Raw genomic sequence first — 19,426 nt, 5'->3', positions numbered from 1 at the left:
CTGCTAACTCCACTTCGGATAAGCCCCCACTAGAGACAGTGCTGCCCTTCCTAGAAAGTGTCCTGGGCCCTGCTGACAGGTTCCCCACCTCAGGTTGGTACATCTCAGCCCCCTCGGGGTCAGGCTCTCCATCCCTGTCTTCCTCCTCAGCCTTGCTTTCTTGGCGTGCCTCCCCCCAAGCCCTTAAGCTGGTTTGGAGTGCACCCTTCTTTGCTCCTGGGGGACAGTACACCCCCTCCCGCTGGCAAAACTCCCTGAGTTGGGCCACAGTGTACGTTTCTAGATTTTCTAGTACAAACTCCATCTCGCCCACTCAGGTTAGAGGACAGGTTTTGTGCAGTAACAATGCAGGGGGGTACCTTTAATAATACCTCCTCCCACCACCAGAGTAAATTTGGAAAAAACAAAATCCCACAATTAGGAAGGCCGCTTTGAGAAAACTCCCGGTGTAGGCCTATGGACTACCCACAGTTATTGTTGAGTATATGTAGGCACAGCTCGATCCCACCACTGAACACCAATTTATGTTGGAAAACCACACTCCCACTCTGACAGGGTGGTGGTGGACTCCCCGAACACACTGTGGTAGCTTGGCTCGAGTGGTCAGGAAACAGGCGCAGTGCTAAGCATACAATATACCCATACAAGAACCATGCGTGCATCCGTTCCAAAAACGACTCTACACCGTAAAAATTATGAAAATATTCTTTCTTTATCTTTTTCTCTTAGTTGCTGATTGGAAAAATAAATAGGTCAATCACAATATACAAATTTCAATTAGTGCAGGTCAAATAAATATTGGCTGTTTGATGAAATAAATAGGGGTGATCATAAATAACAGGGCATAAATACAAGTGCAATATATACAGACAATTAAATACTTTGAGGCAATAAATACTGTACCAATAAATATTGTACACCAACAAGTCCTGTGGACCTATAAATATAGTGCAGCAATAAATAGGTAAAAACTCAATAAATACAGTATCCCCAATAAATAATTAAAAGTATACCGCAACCCTCATATAATCAGATGACACTTCAATTCTTAAGGGCTGATATGGCCCAGGCACAGCTTGTAGGGTTGTGGAAGGCTTGAGGGGGGCTACTCCCTGGCTGGGACAAGGCTGAGGCCTAATCTGAGGTAGATCCAAGGGGGGTATACCAGTGCCCTGGCTTTCTCTCTCCACACAACCTCTCTAGGTTAGTCCCAGTTCACCCCAGGCACAGTCAGGTGGGTTTCAGCACCTCCCTAGCCCCTTAGAGCAGTCTCTCAGGTCTCCACAGGGCCTTAGGCGCCCTCTACTCCACTTACTGCCCTTTTTCTGATGTTCCGACGCCGCTGGAGTCGTGTCGACGCCGTGAGGCGGTTCCGGTTCGGTCTCGGCGGCCTCGGCACAATGTCAGTTCTTTGACGACGCCGGCAGGCGGTTCCGGTCCGATGTCGGTGGCCTCGGTTCGATCTCGACCTCCGATTCGACGGCGTCGGGCAGTCTCTTCACGATGTCGACTTCGGGCGGCTCCGGTCCGATGGCGCTCTCGGCTCCGATGACGTCGGCCGGCCTGGCCTCGATGTCGACTTCCGGCGACTCCGGGGTGCGATCCTCACCCCCGACCTCCGGTGCTCCTCCTCACAGGCTCCGGGCGACTCCGGAGTGCGATCCTCACTCCCGACCTCCGGTGCTCCTCTACCTCGGTCTCCAACGACTCCGGAGGGCGGACTTCACTCCTCCGATGACGCCGCTCGCTCGACCTCGGTTCACTTCCTCCTCGACCTCTGGTATTCCTCACGACCTCCGTCGGCGCCCTCTCACGACCTCAGGCGGCTCCGGGTACGACGTCTGCTACTTCAGTCAGCGCCGCTTCTCCACCTCGGGCTCCAGGTCTTCAGGCTACTCGACGCCGGACTCCAGGGAAACCAGTTCTCAGGTCAGAATCTTGCTGTTTTCTTGGTTCTAAGGCCTGTTCCTGCTGTCCAGGTCCTTAGGATAAGTTTCTTCTGTCTTCTTCCCACACAGGGCTATAGGCTGGGATCCATCAGTAGGGACAAGTATCAAGGGTGGGTTTATGGACCCCACTCCAGGCACAAGTTTCCACCCCTGCTGCTTCACTCCTTCCTCCTTCACGGTTGTGCTCCTCTCTCTTCACCAGTCAGGTGCCAACTGCCAGCTCCAACTGCCAACTGCCTCTCTTATCCTCCCAACATTCTAAACCGCCTCCAACGGTCACAGGGTTCTGGAATCTCCTGGAATGTTCTGGAAGGTGCTGGTAGGTTCCAGTGGATGCTGGTGATGTCACAGGTGGCCACCATTTTGTGCTTCAGGCCCTCAGACAGAAGTTTCAGGGGTAGCTAAAATGGTTCCCTGAATCTGTAGCAACACTAAAAAGTCTGGTGGTTCCCAAAAAGGAAAAATTCACACAGGGTTTGAGGCAAAAGTGGGACAAAATAAATAATGATGAGGAGGGACCACCCAAAGGGCTGACAGGTCTAACAAACACCTTCTTCAGGACAGTTTTCTAACCACAGTGAAGATGATGTTAGACTTCAATTTGACTAACACATCTGGCGATTAAGACCATTATGATTTAAAATCTTGAAGAGAGAGAGGAATGTCGATCTCCTCTTCGATTAAAAACCTTGTGATTCAAGGTATTCACGTTGCAGGTATGTATACTGGTGCCACCGTTGGTTAATAATGTAGGGATACGAAGAAATTGGAGCTAAAGAACGCCAACCGTTGTATGCTGATTGGCGTGCTCAGTTTAGGCTGATGTGCCAGGGTTTTTAAATAATATCACGGATGAATTAATACACGTCCGCTTGGGCTGGCCCCTGATTTGCCACCTGTTAAGGATGTATTTTTAATGAAATGTTTTTATATGATATTGTATATATAATTGTATTAAATAAATACCCAATGCCAATATATGACCTTTTGTTTTTGATCTTTTTGAATTCCTTTAAAAAAAAAATATTGTAATGTTGACTTTATGATACTGTTTAATTGTAATGTCTCCTCAAATTGGTAGCTCTCTGACCATCAGCATTGTTTAAGCCTGTGATTAACCATCACTGTTGTTAGGGACCTATTTTGTTCTTGACATGCTCCCCCTGTCCCAGATTAGATCATAAGGGGACCTCCCTTGTCTTTTCCTTACTTGGGACAAGTAGGCCCGACCCCCTAGAGCACAAACCCTTTGGCTGCCAGTTTGCAGTACCATATTATGGATCAGGGACGGGCACTGCCTCCAGTAAGGTAATATTTTGGTAATATTTTTGTCCATATGTTAATGCTATGTTAAAAATGTTATGTTAACATTTTTTATAAAGCGCACGTACACCGGATTGGTTTCATGGTGCTAGTCTGAGAGGTGCCGAAGCCCAGGGGACTTATTCGTAGGCTTGAGTAAACAGCCAGGTGTTGAGGAGCTTCCTGAAACTCAGGAGGTCAGTGCAGGATCGAATTTTGAAGGGGAGAGAATTCCAATATCTTGGAGCTAAGGCGGCAAACCTAGCGCCACCCAGACGCTTCAGTTTAAAAGAGGGAGTTGACAGAAGGTGATTGGTGGCCGAGCGTAAATTGCGCAAGGGTAAATGCTTTTGGATAAGGCTGTCCACAAATTTAGGGCTCCTTCCGTTCAGAGACTTGAAGATGACACGGCATACCTTAAAGGCGCATCGCTGTGTGATAGGGAGCCAGTGCAGCTTCCTCATGAGGGGGGTAACATGTTGGTGCCTAGGTTGCTGGAAAATCAGTCTTGCTGTCTGGTTCTGTACCAGTTGCAGACGTTGGACTAATTAAATGGGATGCCGAAGTCTAGGGAATTGGTGTAATCAATATGGGACATAACCATGGCAAGAATCACCTGAATCAGGGCTTCCTGAGTGAGAAATCTTCTGATCTTTTTTATTTTCCCCAGCTGGTAGAAGCAATTTGATATTACTGATCCTATGTGGGACTTCAGGGTGAGATCACAATTAATTGTTACTCCAATAATTTTGTCTGAGGCAGATGGGGAGTGGGATTGACCCCATTCTGTTGGCCAAAAGTGTGAGCTCCAAGTATTATAGTTGCCCCCAGTGGCGTAGCTAGAGCTTGTGGCGCCCGGGGCTATCCCTCAGATTGCCGGCCCCCCCCAGGGGGGGGCATGCACTTCAAAGAGGTCCGAGAGACACGTAGTATCGCCGCTAATAGTTACCTTGATCAGGCAAGTTACATGCACATACATGACACGGTCCACGGCTACACAGTTGAATACACCGGTGACTGGCAGTACAAAAGAGAACACACAGTCCCTGGGACCATTGCCTGCCCTTGCGGTCGCAAAACATTTGTACACCACTGAATCATTATAGGTACCTGGAACCCCCCACTGAGTCATTATTGGAAGCCGGGAACCCCAGGCTTAACATTTTTGATGATTTGAACTGCTAAACAATACACAAAAAATACAGAAGCAAGCATTCATCAAACAAATACATAAACAATGACATATTTGATTTAATTCACAAATATATACATTTTTTTTTATTTTAATGGTAAGGTTGGAGCTTTTCTAAATTCAATTGAGGTCCCTCATTGTCCTACCTATGTTCTGTTTGATGCACCTGCACTGCTCCCACGAATCAACCTGAGGACTCTAACTTAATTTTTAGCCTTCAATTTCAAATTCATTCACATTTACAGAACATTTAAAAATGTTCAATTTAATTCTTTAATTATATCAATTTTATTAATCTGTCAATAGTATTTAATTTTCTAAGCAGTCTTGTACCCTTTGTAGACCCTCAGGGGTCCCCCGACCACAGGCTAAGAACCACTGCTAGATACACAGCACTATTTCCTTTATTGCTCCCTTATAGGGTGGCAAGGCAACCAGGTGTGCCACCTACTTGTACTTAAACTGCACCAAATGTCCAATTCTGGACTCAGCTTTAGAAATTCAAGGTTAGTCCATTCAGTTAAATTGAAGCAATACAAGTCTACAGTGATAACATGTGTCGCTTAAATAAAAGAACAGTACTGAAAATATAAAGTTCCAGACAGACAGAACCACCTGATAACCTTTAAAACAGACCTCTACAGCTGGCATTAGCCTAATGATTCTAACATTCATGAGTGACAAACTCAACCAGTCTTTGCTTTAAAAAAAAATTTTTTTAGTGTTTTCCAAGCGTTCTCTTTGCCGCGCCTCTCTCAAACACAGACTGTTACTGTGTTCTTAAATTTTAAAATCTTTTGAAATAAATAACTTAATTTGAAATGGCGTTTTTGCATTTAATGTGTAATAATAATATGTATTTCTTTAGTTGTGGCCATGAATGAAATAAAGTGCGACTTCACTGGAAGCATGTTAACATGAACTCTGTTTCCAGTCCAATGGTGCATTCTGGGTGCTGTAGTCTTGGATCTGCTATGACTGATCTAATTCGTATAATGCAGCGTATAGCAATGACGTGCACTTTAGAAGCTCTGGACAGGAAACATTGTATGTGATAACACGAGGCTAGGAGGCCACCCGGGGCCTGGGGCAGCAAAACTACAAGTTATGGAATAATGCATAATGCAATTGGCTAAAACGCGAAGCTCGGCTAAACTTTTCAGGCATAGGCTTGCTAAAGGGATAGTTTCTGACCGCTTTGATGTCGTGTTTCCCAAGACCTTATAAATCACACGATGCCCTTGTTTGTTTTAGGAACGCGCAGGAAAGGAATCATGGTGTATTTTAGGTCCGTGGTGGAAGTTACTTATGGATTACAAAGGATTTTTCTGCCGCTGCTTATTAAACGCCGGTGCGAATTCCATTTGACAAGTTCCACTTTTTTTGTGTGTATTTCTTTTATAGGCCCCGTTTATACCAAATGATTATTTGAAACAAATTGTTCTTCAAAGAAGTAAACTCCCTGATACCGATGGCATATTAAAAATGTTTATTCTCAGCAAACGACGCCCTTACATTTCGGGGTGTCATCTTTTTCAAACCATCAGCTATCGCGTTGCAGTTCACTGGATTTCAGAACATTTCTTCCCGCGTGAATTTCATGTCTCGAGGGGATCTGTCCAACCCTAAAAAACATAGTGCCTGGAACTGCCTGCGAGGGAGGGTAGGGAAGTCGCCTACTCTGTCCCTGGATTATTTTTTCTATATCCAGCGGATCATTAATCACCAGCGTTATTGGGGCATCTTTTATTGTCTTATTATTGTCCTGCATCGGCCATGATAATGATAAAAACTATTTAAATAAAGCGCACACGAAGTACGTGTCCTGCTGTACCTGCGCATTTTTTTTTAAAGAAAAGAAACACATTCGCTTACCTACTACTGCACTAAAACAAATTATCCACGGAGTCGGACGCAGCAGAGCAGACTGCTCCAGGCCACAAGGTCCTCACGAGAGTGCGTAGTGGTGAAGCGCGTGATGCGTCACCGCTACGTTCTCATCGCGAGGGCTGGGCAAAAATGTAGCCCAGGGCCGTCATTGGTAGCGCTGGCGCGCGCTCTCCAATATTGACGGCCCTGGAGCAGGCTGGGATGGGACCAGTATACGAGGGCGGCGCCGCGCGGGCAGATTAACTTTCATCAATCATCATGGTGGCAATTGCAGCAGCAGGCGCTGACGCACTGGCGCACTCAGCACTACAACCAAGTAGGTCAGTGCGCACAGTGCGCAGCGCGCTGCATGCACTCAAACGGGGCCGCCCAGCCGCGCGCGCCGTTGCGGCTGCGGCGGACTTTATAATTTATTTAGTGACACTGTGTCCCTAAATAAATTATAAAGGCCGCCGCAGCCGCCCTAAATATAGTGCCGCCTGGGGCGGTCCGCCCCCACCGCCCCCCCCTAGCTACGCGCCTGCCCAGTTAGGACTAGCTCAGTTTTATCCGTATTGAGTTTTAAGTGATTGCTGTTCATCCATTCGCTGATAAATAGCATGGTGGTCTGAAAGTTGTGGACAGAGTCAGGGGAGTTGCCGATGGGGAATATTAGTTGGAAGTCATCATGGGGAATATTAGTTGGAAGTCATCAGCGTAATTTAGGGTACAGACTTTCCTCTCTTTCAAGGCTCAAATCAATGGGAGAAGATAAAGATTGAACAGGAGGGGGGAAAGTGATGAGCCCTGCGGAACTCCACATGTGGTCCTAATCTTTGGAGCAGTGAACTGAGCACTTTGAACCGACTGAAAGCGGTTTTCCAAGAAGGAAAATGCTGTTCATACTTGTATTTATGGTTCATCAATTGAAAGCCTTTATTATTAGGGTGAGCGCTTTAAGTAAATGTTGTAAGCTCTGACTGCACTACTGACAGCGGTTCCAGTATAAAAATGTGTACACACGTTTTCAAAGTTTAGCAATATGAGGCTATGTATAATCCTCCCGAAATGCTCTCTGGTTTGATGCAAATATTTGCAGAAGCTTGACAGCAAGATTGAGGATTCTTTGCTTTCAAAATAAAATGTTCACAAAAAAATTAAAGCAAGAAAAATACATTTGGCTAAACTACTGTAGAATTTCAGGTACCATTTCTTTGCAGCATCATTTAGTAACATATGTTGAGGCATGCTAGTATTTCCCAAAAATATTCATAATGGAAAATCAGTGTAACCAGTTTCAATAGGATAATGGAAAACAAAAATAAACAAGCATTGGCAAACCCAGTAGATCTGAAATTGGTGGTCAGGTTTTTAGTTTTGTCAATGTGTGACTTGTTTTTTCATGGTTTTTGTAAATCCTTATTGGCGTGGGAGATGCCAGGCCCTTACCATCATAACAAGCATTGGCAAAAGCAAAAATTGTTTTTTGGTCTCAAAAACCACACACTGCCACAGTAGTTACTGGCACTAAACAAAACTACTTAGTGTGCCAATATGCTCCTTGTGAAAGTGCACAATGCTGTCACTCACAGTGAAGCCAGCCGATACAGAGAAAGAGAGAGAGAATTTTAATAAATACACAAGGTCACGGTCAACGCCAGACCACATTAGGGGCCCAAATACTAAAGAAAGTCTCAAAAGTGCGTCCATGGTATAAAAGTGCAGCTATATGGCTTTCGTGAATTCCCACAAATTTACAGAAGTAGGACAAGAAATAGTACTCCTAGAAAATATTTGTGCATTTTAGCATGATCAAATATGCATGTGTAGATTTGCTCATGCGAAAATCTGAGTGTTTGAAAGTTCACTTTCCCTCCAACCACTTTTTTCCGCGACTGGAAGAAGGTTTACGTCTGGCATTGTCAGGAGTAAATTTCCAACATTTCTCAGTATGTGAAAAGATTGGAGAAGAGTTGTTGAAAACCCTTAAACCATGCAAGTTAGTATGTTTGCACAGACTCAAAAGGGCATTCTAACCCTGGAACTATTGCTTACCACTACCTTCAGCCCCAGTATGTAGGGGATTGCAAGCATTCAAACACTTCTGTGATATGAGCCCTGGCATAATCAGAGAGGCTATATCAGAGCTCTTATATAATGAGATTGCTGCCATAATTTGTCACTGCACTACATGGCACCAAAGGGGCAATTGGATTTTGTTACAGGACAAGTAGATTTATGAAACAACCTGCCCCATGGACAAGTAGATATTTGATTAAATTCCACACCCCTGAATGATGTTTGGAAAATGCATAAATATCTATAACCTATAACATCTACAAACACGATTATAACTTGTAGCTCAAAATATGACATTAGTTGAGAGTTACAAAATAAGCTCTTGGGACAGTATATCATTAACGGTTTCAAAAGCTATCTCATGCAACATAAATCCTCACAATGGCCTTTTAGCAGATTCATTTTATTATTCAGTATTTTCATTAAACAAAAAACAAAACTGAGCACATGTAGTTGTAATATGTTAGCCAATAACATTACACACAGTATAAAACAGGTATGCTGCTGGAGCACTGTTATCATTCAGCAAAGCTATATGAGCAAATGGCGTCATGTGTTTATATATCATTGATTACCCGAATTATAAATCTATTAGCCTCTTTTGATTCGTAAGAATTTTCTAAATCAGGTTGAATTGGTCAAGTCTACATTGCCTTAACTGTTGATGAGGTTTACTTCACCAAATAAGGTTTGTCTTTGTATTTTAGGCAAACTCTGAAAAACATATTAGAAAATTAATTTGCAGAAACATAATCTGCATCAGAACTTTACTGTAGCCTAAGATTAATGTTACACTGGCAAGAGATGCGTCAGTGCTTTAGCAGTTCTTGGAAGTAGACAGAGTGCATGTGGTAAGCAGCCATCCAGCTGGACCGCTTACAGAAGTTTCTGTAGTAGGGGTTGGAGGCCGCAGAATAGTAATCCTGCCACGCCTGGTAATAGGACCTCCAGTAATCTTCATAAGCTTGCCTTTCATATGGCGGGAAGCCGGGGTTTCTAGGCTCCAATGTAGCTGAAACCTCTTCCTCCCTATGCTTATGAATGCCTCTCTGAGAATAGTTTGGAGGATGCTTAGATTGACTGCTTTTAGACCATTTAGCCTTTGCTTTCACTGGCTTTTGCCGGCACACTTTAGATTTTGTAATTGGTCTGTTTTCTGCTTGTCCCTGCAAATCACAGGAGAAATGTTCCACGTGTGCTACTGGGGCACCGTTTGGTTGGACATGGTCTGTGCTTGATGAAGATAGAAACTCTCTCCCGTCCTCTGCAAAATCAATGGGTGGTTTTTCAGTTTCACGCGCATCTTTGTTTAGGGGCTCATTCTTCAGGTGCTGCTCACGGCGCTCATAGTCCGATGAGGAGCTGGAGCTGAAGGACTCGTTCTCGCTCTTACTACCATATGTTGCACGCACACTAGAATTTGCAATGGAGCCACTGTGGCCAGGCCACTCACTGTCATCATTCCTTTCAGTTTCAGGGTCGTCAGTCCTTTCAGTTTCAGAGCCGTTATCCTTTTCCAGATTAGGGTGGTCATTTCTTTCCTTTTCATAGTCCTCGATCATTTCCGTGTTAGGAAACTCGCTCTGCTGAGGGTATCCGTGTTCACCAGGCCCTGTGTAAACCCTGATGATCTCTACGTGTTTATCTAAACTCTCCTTGATGAACTGCTCGTAATCTTCCACCAATTCAGCAAAAGTCAAGGTGAGGTCACTCTTGTGCTTAAATAAAGCAAAGGAAAGTATTTTCGGACGTGAATGATCGAAAGACTCTTCGTCCACACCAGCTTCAGAGGAGTTCTTAAGCAGTCGTCCTTTCCCTACATAAAGACTTAGGGGCATATCAACAACAACCGGCGATAATTATCGCTCAGTGCTCTTAGCGTGAGGATAATTATCGCCGGCTAGCGTGAATTTTTATCGCTGAGATAGCGTGCTATTAGCAACGCTTATCTCAATAGCGATAAAAATCTACACGCTAACAGGCTAACGTGAGATTATCGCTGGAAACCCAGCGATAATCTCACGTTACCTTGTTGATAGGGACAGGCAAACTTAGCCATGATATCCTCTTCCATAGGATATCATGGCTAAGTCTGAAAATTAGCAGACGTAAAAAAGCAGCGTTAACCGCGGTTAGCGCTGCTTTTTTTGTCTCTAACAGGGTTAGCAACATTCTTGATAATAGGAGAAATGTCGCTTAGCGACATTTCTCCTATTATTTTACTCTGGAACGCCCCCTTTGCATCTCATTAGAGATGCAAGGGGAAGCGTAGAGTAAAAGGGTGCTAACATGCAAATTTGCGTGCTAGCACCCTGTTGTTGATAGGGCGCTAGTTTTATCTCTGCTTTTTTGGCTTTTAAAGCCAAAAAAGCAGAGATAAAGCCCTTGTTGATATGCCCCATAGAGTCTTCCTAAGAGAGGAGACTACTAGGACGTCTGCAGCTGATTTTGTAGGCAATTCCTCTATAGTTCCTTTCATATCAGGGTTCAGTTTTGACTCCTCTGTGGTCGCTTTCAGCGTATATTTCTGCTTTGGACCCTTCTTGAAATTTGATTTAATGGATTTAAAAGTTAAACCAGTTTGGGTTTCAAGAGCCTCTGTGGATCCGTCCTCTTGCTGGTGACAGTCATAGCTTCAGCGGGCAAAACATCAGTCTTCGGCAATGGATTCGCTCGCTTGAAGGGTGTCACTTCAACATCCCACTTGGGAGAATCTTCCATTAGATCAGCTGTGATAGGCTCTGAAAAACAAACATGTGTCTCAGTCAACATATGTGTTATCGCCAACACTCTAGACAACTAGAATTGGAAAACAAAATATGGGCTGAAGAAACACTAGAACCGTATCATGCAGAGTTAACAAAACGTGTGTCAAAGCACATTTATCCAGACATGGCATACTTGGCATACAGTGCTTTTCGTGTACACTTGCAAAACCATACGTGTAATGCATAAAGTGTAACTACAAGCACCGGCGCCTGAGGAAAACATTGATAGTTAGAAATTCAGTATGTTACCTCCTGTATGGTATATTGGAAGAACATAAGATTTGGATGTAAAAAAACGTATTGTTTGATTAACAAAAATATGTAGTCTAATAAAACTCGCAGCCAAGGGCATTTCAGTGGTTAGTCATGGCTTATGGGTGCATAAAACCCAAAGCACTAGATAAAAGAGGTCACCTAAAGGATCGGTGCAATTTCATATCAAGAACGCATGACATGCTCCTGAAAAGGAAACACCTCTATCAAACTCCACTGAACTGTCTGCAAAGATAATCAACTTGGAAAGTAGTTTTTGTATAAAATAATTACGGTGAAAGGGTGAGAATTTTAGAGTCCACGTTCTCGGAAAGTTGGGCATTTCTACAACTCGAGAGCGAGGGTTTCCCTCCAGACACGCCTACTGCCTGCAGCTCTTCACTTCTAGGAATCTCGGCCATCGTGCACAGATCAATAGAATCAGAGCACACCCATCGCCCACGCTGCGCCCTTATAGCTGCTAAAGGCACTGACGTTACACGTTATTTATTTATTTTATTTATTTAATGGTTTTATAAAGCGCGTAGTAACTCAAGGAGCATCCCAGCGCTGACCTGTTCATCTAGTTAACGTGTTTTGATCCCTGAAAAACAGGAAAAAAGGTAAACAACTGATAAGTAAGTTAAGAAAAACCATATCTACCTGCAAGGAAATAGATAGGTCGTAAGAAAATGGATCGAAAAAAACAGCTGCCGGTGAGCACATGAAACAGCCATAACAGTGCGAGGGGTTTCATGACCTCATCGGCCTTTTGGACACAGACAAAAGGTCACCGGCAGCAAAGACTAACAGACTAAGCAGCCCAAAGAGTACATGGCAAATACTGCTCACATCTGCCATTTTACACAACGACGAAACCTACACGAGCCACTCGGAGCCGGACAACGGGGATGCAAAGACCAGCCGAACTGCACAGAACCAGAACAGGACACAGAACATGGGTGTCGAGAGAAGGCAAGATACTTGTGAATATTAGCAGTTGGTACAAAGAAGGCCACAGCAGCTGGATATAACCTAGTCCCAAATAACGACAGCACCAAGAAAACATTCAACAACGTTTACTTGATTTATGAGATCGAACAGCCAGTTGGCTACACCAATACATTATTAGCATCACCTTCTGAGAAAAAGAACCAAAGTGGACTGAACTGCACACATTTATTAAATCTACAGCACAGAGGGCTGAAAACCACTGGGAAAGGCACAAGGCCAGGAGGAGGGATGAAAAATTGGCTACATGACATTTAGGAGAAAGCTTGCCCGAGGTTTGCCTTGCAAGGCTCACAAGACAAGGTTAGTTGCAAGCAAGAGTTCTGGCTATGAAGGAATATTCTATGGTAATGTGAAGCATTACAAATAGATGGCATGGCAATGGGTATGTATTTTTGTGGAAGCAAAGAACTGTAGAATAATAGTAGTGTAGGTTAAATGGTCAAAGGAGAATTGCATTGTCAAGCCAGCCCTAAAATCGTCCATGTAAGTCACTGACTGCCCTTCTCCCATCTCAATGCTAGTTCAAGTTGGGTTGGTAGCACGTGCAGCATTATATCTAGTTCCGTTTTGAGGCACAGCAACAATAGGCTTCTTTTTAATTTTTAGGTCGCGCTGCATAGGAGAAAGACCTTTAGCCATCCACGCTCCTTTTAAGCCAAAAACGTGCACGCGTTGCATTGCTTTTAATGGCAACGTGTGCACATCTGGCGATTTCCTTGCGGGAGCGAGCATTGACACCATATGTTTGTAATTAACTTGCAAAAATATGGTGCCCCTGCTCGTTCCCGCAAGGGAAACAGGCGCAGGCCCCCTCCTGTCTTCCCTCCCCCTGCTGCCTCCTTCTTTAGCGCGAGTCGCGCGCGCATGTTTGTTTTTATTTCTTTCATGGCGATGAAAGAAACTAGCCAACTTATGTCCCAAAGCGAACATTGTGTAATATCTTACTTTCAATCGTGCTGCAGCCGCTGCCCAACCTGGATATAAAAACATTGAAAAAGCCGATAGGCCTCTTGTAGACAAAACCTATTGGCTTTGCCAATGCTTGTGCCGCTGAAACATGATTTTTTATGAAGCTGTAACAGAACAGTCAGAGGAAGCAACCACTGAATGGAGCAGATGCAACCATATGGTCCCGCGCTGTTACTACTGGCGTTTTAAAGAGTCCATCTGGGAAAGTACGTTGCTGCTTAAAGCTCGGCACCGGCGCCATCCCCCCACCTATCTATCTCTCTGCCTTGTTCACTCAGCGGATTGCTGCAATGAGTACTCCAGAAGGATGCATGCAGCATTGGGGCAAGGTGCCTTTGCCCCCTTTTTTTGGTGCATGATCAGACACTTTTAAACCAGAGCCTGTGGTGTGAAAGGAGCATAGGGAAAGGCGTATTTATTTATTTAGAAGTGATTGTAAATGCATATAGCGCTTGCTCTCCTTCTTTGCTGCGCTCCCTCTCATCTTGGGGTTTGAGGCTGCACAGCGCCGAGGAGCTGGGATCAGCAGATTTGAAAGAGGGCGGTTTATCATTAACCAGGACGTCTTTTCTTCAGAGGTCTGTTTGTAGGAAAGCGCATATGGGTGGATTTTTGCCCCCAATCCCTCCCACGCAGCCCCGGGTCCCCCTTTCATGAGGTGCCACCGAGCTGTGCGCGAGGAGCACAGGCTTTCTGTTCCTGGGCTCTGTTTACAGCCCACGCGCATGGACTCATAAATCTTGTCTGGCAATAAGTGACACAGCCATTGGTATGCACGAGAAGACGCACTGGCCTCGCAGCCCCTTCTCAGGGCTTACCTGCCTTTCTTGTTGGCTTTAATGGTGCATGGACATCTCCCCCTTAGGTTGTTAGGGTGTTTGCTCTTATTCTGCACACCCCTTATTAATCACACCTTATGCTAATTTTAGTATTCCCCGATTGCTGGTGCACTGAAAAGGCCACAAGAGTAGACCTGGTTCAAGAACAGTGATTGTGTATCACTCAGCAGATGTTGAAGCTCTCCTGGTGGATGAATAGCCCCTCGCCTCTTATTGTTTATTTGCTGCTCGTGAACTGTTTGTCTGTTTAAAACACGCGCTAGACTTGGTTGTGAGGGGGAAAAGTTTACCACACAAGTCAAAATCTATTGTTTGCATCAACACCCACCCTGCTGGGATTGCTGGCTGTGTGTCTGCTTGCCCCTTTTTTGCGGGGTGATAGTGTCAAAGAATGTTGTGTAGCTGTAATAGAAAAGCTAGTGCGACAATAGAATATCCTCGTCACCAATGAGCGCTGAATCTCACTCACCCAGCTTGTGATTTTGTCTCATATTGGAGACAATCTCGCACATTTATAGAAAACTAAACCGTTTACACGGAGAGTCGGGCAAGGTTGACCCCTTTGTTGGGGGCACTTTGTCACCATTAGCATATCTTTCCTGGACCTGCATGACGCTTTGGTGCGAGGACCTATAGAAGCACTTCATTCTGTCCAAATGCCCCAGCCTGGGCCTCAGTCACGGGCCGAGTTTCTGTCATCCACTGTCATTCACCTAAGTCATTCAGGCAGGCGCATACAAATGGCCAGGGAAGCTTTCTGTACACTTTGAAGAATTGCACTTCCGGTCCCGTAAACAGTCATTCCATTTCCTAAATGTCATGAATGAATTTCAAGTGCTGCATAACATTTGGGTCAGTTTTTACAGATCTGCACCTCAATGTCACAATCCTAACAGGAACAAAAGAATTCATTCACAGATAAACATTGTTTCACACACATCCTTTTACACACACGCACAAATACAGACTGCACTTACCTTATTTTTTCCATTACTGTTTTTTTTTTAGGGTCAGCGATCTTCTTATGCAATCTATCATAATCATTAATGAGTGTCGGAGGATAATTTTATTTCAAGGTGCAAATGTCGAGCATGATACTGCTCCATTAGTTGTTGCAGCCAAATGCTTTCCGGTACCAGTGAAGTCACCGCCTCAGACAAATATGAACAAACACTGTTTCTCCAAGCATTTTTTTTGGATTTGCAAGACAAATTGTACTGCAAATTTTCTTGAGATAGTGTGTTAGCAGTCGAATGCTGGGACACCTCTAAAAGCGAAAAAAAATGGTATCTCTTCTTCCAGATTAGAACTAAGAATTAACAAGCATTGGCATAACCAATAGGTCTCGCCTTTGGGACCTTATAAGTGTTTAGCCATGCAACAGTTGATGTTGTTGCACCAAGGATATTGTGCTGCATAACTAAATACTAATAAGGTCCCAAAAGCGAGACCTATTGGCTATGCCAATGCTTGTTAGAGTTTACTTCCGACTCCAAAGGAGGGCAGCAACAACAGTCCTACCTCTTGTTCCATCCTTCCTTTGTGGAGCATGTCGTTTCTCTTACGTAAAAGGTGAACGGATATTCTGGTCATATACACCAGCATATATCCTAACATTGACGTAGTTGGTGGCAGGCCAACCAACTACTCATATCATGAGCTGCATTAAAAAATTTAACACAGGTAACAGATTTCAAGAGCACTTTCTACTATATACAGTCAGGTTCTATGGTGGCAAATCATGACATCATATTTGTAGTTTCACAGGATACCTGGTTATGGGAAAAAACAATATCTGGTTAGGGGAACAAGTTGCAATACTCGCACAAGATGTAAGTTCACTCCAAGTTCACTCCATACAGGTGCCAGACCGTTCAAGCCTGTTGGTTAAGCAGACTCACATTGTCTGATGCCAGGCTGCCACACTGAACACAGGAGATGGACAAAGAGCTATTAACAGAGCAATTGGTCATACCCTTCCTTAGCTCGATCTTTAGTTGGTGCCACCAACTGTCATTACCCACCGGGCACGATAACCTCCCTTCATGAAAGGAGGTATACACGAAGTTTCCAACTCTAACAGAGCCTGCATCCGGATCGGTGAAATATCTTGCAGGGGGTTGTTACACGAGTCTCCTTAACAAAAAAAAGAAGCAAAAAAGGCCAGGTGGGACAGAACTGATTAATTCAGGAACATGATGGCATAGGAGTATTGCACTGTGGATTTCTGGCCATACCGATTTTCACAAAAACCATGGCAACGCATACAGAGGCCATTTGCTTATCCCTGACTAACCGGGCTTTATCTGGAAGATACAGGTGTAGAAAGAAAACAAAACTGTTCCAGACTACATGGCAAAAAATATTGCCATAATTCTATCGATTGACAAACAGAAAGAAAGCTTTCATCCATGTCAACTTCAACTTGTTGAAGTGGATACCGACACATATCTGCTTTGGTCATCAGTATAAACAAATGGGTGTAGCAAACTACCGATGCTTGATAGCCAAAATTTAACATAGCGGTCTCTAGTCCTAGCTCTAAAAATACAAATAAGCATGAGATAGGTTACCACTGTCACAGTTGCTATTCAAACTTCAATAGGAATAGTAATCACAAATTGTATTGCTGCTCCATTGAAGGAATATGCATAAAACTGAATGCACATGGTGATGAATGAACTACAAAATAGTAAACCTGTCACTCCGGTTACCAAATTGTATTAGAACGGATATGCCTTTCAAATCTTCCATCACTCAACTCTCACTTCATGTCTGGGACCAGGGTAGGGTGAAACTGAATTGGGCAACCTTACCCTCACTTTCACATAACTACCCATCAATCAAGAGATACACCCATGAGCAAAGCAGTCTAAGCAATGGAAAGACGGAGCCTGTATAAAAACAAGCACTGGCAATGCCAATGGGTTTGGCTTATGGTCAGTAGATGAGACTTTTATCTTAACGCGCCTGCTAGAACGTTACAGTGTTCGTGGCTATCTTCATTTAGCCTTTTAACCGAAAATTGCCTGTTGTATTGTATTTTTTTAAATAAGTGTGTAAATTGTATTTGTACCGCCTCTGCCTCCCCAAAACGACTGCATTGCCTGCACTTTAAAAATTGATTGCACTAAACTCACCATTTTGGTGTTTTTCTCACTCTCCTACCCCCGACCGCCATCTTGGGTGTGGGTCGGAAGCGCTCCCACGTCGCTTCCGGGCTCAGCGCTCTAGGTTAGAATCAGGTCCCCAGGCAAACTACATTTAAGGACCTAGTTGGTGTCCGGCTGGTCAGTAGATGAGACTTTTATCTTAACGCGCCTGCTAGAACGTTACAGTGTTCGTGGCTATCTTCATTTAGCCTTTTAACCGAATATTGCCTGTTGTATTGTATTTTTTTAAATAAGTGTGTAAATTGTATTTGTACCGCCTCTGCCTCCCCAAAACGACTGCATTGCCTGCACTTTAAAAATTGATTGCACTAAACTCACCATTTTGGTGTTTTTCTCACTCTCCTACCCCCGACCGCCATCTTGGGTGTGGGTCGGAAGCGCTCCCACGTCGCTTCCGGGCTCAGCGCTCTAGGTTAGAATCAGGTCCCCAGGCAAACTACATTTAAGGACCTAGTTGGTGTCCGGCTGGTCAGTAGATGAGACTTTTATCTTAACGCGCCTGCTAGAACGTTACAGTGTTCGTGGCTATCTTCATTTAGCCTTTTAACCGAATATTGCCTGTTGTATTGTATTTTTTTAAATAAGTGTGTAAATTGTATTTGTACCGCCTCTGCCTCCCCAAAACGACTGCATTGCCTGCACTTTAAAAATTGATTGCACTAAACTCACCATTTTGGTGTTTTTCTCACTCTCCTACCCCCGACCGCCATCTTGGGTGTGGGTCGGAAGCGCTCCCACGTCGCTTCCGGGCTCAGCGCTCTAGGTTAGAATCAGGTCCCTAGGCAAACTACATTTAAGGATCTAGTTGGTGTCCGGCTGGTCAGTAGATGAGACTTTTATCTTAACGCGCCTGCTAGAACGTTACAGTGTTCGTGGCTATCTTCATTTAGCCTTTTAACCGAATATTGCCTGTTGTATTGTATTTTTTTAAATAAGTGTGTAAATTGTATTTGTACCGCCTCTGCCTCCCCAAAACGACCGCATTGCCTGCACTTTAAAAATTGATTGCACTAAACTCACCATTTTGGTGTTTTTCTCACTCTCCTACCCCCGACCGCCATCTTGGGTGTGGGTCGGAAGCGCTCCCACGTCACTTCCGGGCTCAGCGCTCTAGGTTAGAATCAAGTCCCCTGCCATACGCTATTGGTACATCTGCGCAGGGTAGCTGCTTCAGGTATACCACGACGGATCTCCTGTTATTGCGACCCCCTAAATCGAATGTATGTGGGCTCAGTGTGAGAGATGGGCAACCCTTTGTAAATTGTAAGGTATGCCACCCAGGGCGTGGGGTCCATCGGCCTATAAAAAAATTAGAATTTGGTCTGCTGAATTGCAGGTCACTTCCTTGTCACTCTACAGAAATTAATTCACTAATTCTGAACCATGATCTTGATGTCTTATTTTTAACAGAGACATGGATCACGCCTACATCTGGCCCAGATATGATCCTCGCCCTCCCGCCGGGATTTGTGATTTTCCACCTCGACAGATCCACAGGTCGGGGAGGGGGTATGGCTATTCTGTATAGGGATACGCTCAGTTGCAAAGCGCAGGAGGCCGGGGTTAAGGACTGCGAAAGCTGTCAATTTTCCCTCCGGCTGTCTCCCACGGTCGCCATCGCAGGTCTCCTTGTTTATCGGCCCCCTGGGCCAGTGGCCGGCTTCATCGATTCATTAATGGAATCTGTCACCTGCCTAGCGTCCTCCACCACAAACTTTGTTGTTTTGGGAGACCTGAACCTCCACTTTGAGGACTCAATGGATTTGCACGGCCACTGACTTGCAAGGTGACCTCAGCACTATGCAGATGAGACTAATTAACTCAGGTGCGACCCATGAAAAGGGTCACCTGCTAGACCCTATTTTCTCAAATATGGAGCATCTTACCGCCCTACCTCCTCTTGCCCTACCGTGGACAGACCACTTTTTGGTCCTAGTCAGTTGGGCCCCTGCAGATTGGGATCTTCCCGCTTCTAGGACATTTAGGATGGATAGAGCTTGGTCGAGGCTCCCTCTGGATA

The 19,426-nt window shown here is 44.6% G+C and overlaps 1 pseudogene across 1 annotated transcript in view; it reads right to left on the bottom strand.

Annotated features, from left to right (window-relative positions):
* Positions 1-8,778: 8,778 nt before the first annotated feature.
* LOC146870162 (putative ATP-dependent RNA helicase DDX20) overlaps positions 8,779-19,426 on the bottom strand; it is a 552,287-nt pseudogene continuing 541,639 nt past the window's right edge. The window contains exons 11-12 of the transcript XR_014978117.1: positions 10,798-11,132; positions 8,779-10,225 (exon numbers count right to left, since the gene is read on the bottom strand). The product of XR_014978117.1 is annotated as a putative ATP-dependent RNA helicase DDX20 (transcript). The remainder of the gene's footprint in view (positions 10,226-10,797; positions 11,133-19,426) is intronic.

Source organism: Triturus cristatus, chromosome 1_1 (genome assembly GCF_964204655.1).
Source record: "Triturus cristatus chromosome 1_1, aTriCri1.1, whole genome shotgun sequence".
Classification (NCBI taxonomy): Eukaryota; Metazoa; Chordata; class Amphibia; order Caudata; family Salamandridae; genus Triturus; species Triturus cristatus.
The sequence above is the reverse complement of the archived record's forward strand: the minus strand, read 5'-3'. Positions and strand labels throughout refer to the sequence as shown.